Below are 2,328 nucleotides of genomic sequence, written 5' to 3'. Positions count from 1 at the left end.
GGCCATACCTGCTCACTGGGCTTGCAGGATGTTCAGTGGGCCGTGAGGATTAGTCATGATGCGCGTAAGCTGGCCTGTACACCCCACGTAAATAAAATAAAATAAAATAAAAACAAAGATGATGCTAATATTATTTTTATAGTTATCATTAATTACCACTACTCTAGAGAAATTACTTGGAATTAAGTAGATGTTGATGTCAATGCCATCACATTGACATTATTAGTTTTTTTTTTTAATATAAAACAATTAATAAACTAATAGTTTTTGTCAACACCAACACAAACTCATGATGTCATTAGTCTTTAGTATATGAGATGGCTAATCAAGTCATCTTTAATATTTATTTTATCAAGGTATTGTCAATATCAATGCAACCGCATTAATATACTTAGTTTATAAAATCAAAAGTGATATAGAAATATACTCTAGGGTATGAGATGGTATTACAAAGACAAGAAACCAACATAGATAAATAACAAAATTTAATCAACACTAATATTTTAGACACAAATAACTATATTATGTTTTTCTTTCACCCATGTTTATAAGTAAAATTTTGTATTCTTTTTTTACTTAACATCGTTTTATCTTTTTCTAACTTATTTACATTAAACTTATGTTTTCTTTATTTACTTATAACCCGGGCAAACTAATCAATATTGATACCAAAACCAAATTGTTATCATTAGCTTTCATTTTAGTGATTAGCTAATTAAATTTTATAATGTATATCGAAGTCAATGAATTTATTTTTTATTTTTTAAAATTTTTTTCTAGGTAATATTTCAAATATTTCATCACTTATTTATATTGAATTTAAGTTAGACTATTTTAAATTTCATTGAATTATATTCTGGTACCTTTTGTTTCTCATGGATCATTTCCATTTAATTTTTATTCATGTTTTTATATTTTGTATTTTTTTATTTTTAAATCAGCACATAATTATTTTATTTCAAATTCTCAAAATCCATTATCATTTTTCTAGAGTGAATATTCAATTTACTTACTTAATATAATGTTTACTTCACTATTTATAGATCTTATTCAAGGTATACATCCTATCTCCATCTACTTTTAATAACATGTATGAAGTTTTAAGTCTTTTAGAGCTCATTTTAATCTATTCAATATCTCCATATTTATTTCATAATTAACTTATTTTATTCTCAGGTTAAAAATTTAATTTTTATTAATATTGAAAAATCTAGGCCCGAGGTTTACATTTTCAAACATCATTGGAGGTAGAAACCACCATAATTATGTCCCTCCTTTTAAAGATAATTTATAGACACTAGTCATTGTTTTTAATGGTTGGAATTTCGCCACTCAAAATCCTCCTCTCCTTTTCCTTTTTTGATAATTTTCCCTCCTTCTAACAACAACTAGGAACCAATATATCAAACAAAAGAAGTTTAACAATTAAAATGTAAAATTTAAAAAGAGTAAGGGCTAAATATGAAAAAGATAAAATTTAAGGGATCAAATTAAACCTTTCTACGTCTTTTCAATGGTGTAAGTAAAAAAAGCTATAAAACAAATGAAGTTTAACAACTGAAATGTAAAAATTAAAAAGAGTAAGGAACGAATATGCAAAAAACAAAATTCAAGGGATCAAATTAAACCTTCTTATATCTTTTCAGTGGTGCAAGAAAAGGGTCCCTTTTTTTTTCTTATATTAATCTTGTTCCTTGGTCTTTCAGTGTTTTTTAACAATAATTTAAAATTCTATCTAGTAAAGTCAATTTTTAATTTAATATCAAAATATTTCATGAAATTCAGGATACAAATCAAAATAGATCCCGAACACAAAATAATACCAACATAATCTGTAATGATGAAATTGAAATGAAAGAAAACAGTTATGAGCAGTGGTGTGCAATGGGAGGATGATACAGTGAAGAACTCATGCCTTTTAATTATATTATACAATTAGAACAACAAATTATACCAATAAAAAGAAATTACATGTTATTTAATTGTGTTTTGCCTGAGAAAGTTTGTCATGATGTTATTTGATAACACTATTGAATTATTGATCGAAGATACTTGAGGGTTTCTATAGAAAAAATAAAACTTGTTAAAGTTGAAATTATTGTTTTCTCTCTTTTGCGTTTCTTTCAGAGGTTAGTTCCTGCGGGCAGCTATTTTTGAGCTAATTTATGCATATGAAAATTGAAATCGATTTTACGATCCGGTTAAAAATAGGCTGTGATTACTATATAGATGCACAGAATAAAGATCCTATCTATTTTATATTTATTTATTCTCTATGACCAGCAAAAATTAAAGCCCGGCAATATATTATTCTCGCCCCCCCACCCC

The sequence above is a fragment of the Populus euphratica genome, unplaced genomic scaffold, assembly GCF_000495115.2.
Source record: "Populus euphratica unplaced genomic scaffold, PopEup_1.0 scaffold41.1, whole genome shotgun sequence".
NCBI lineage: Eukaryota > Viridiplantae > Streptophyta > Magnoliopsida > Malpighiales > Salicaceae > Populus > Populus euphratica.
The sequence above is the reverse complement of the archived record's forward strand: the minus strand, read 5'-3'. Positions refer to the sequence as shown.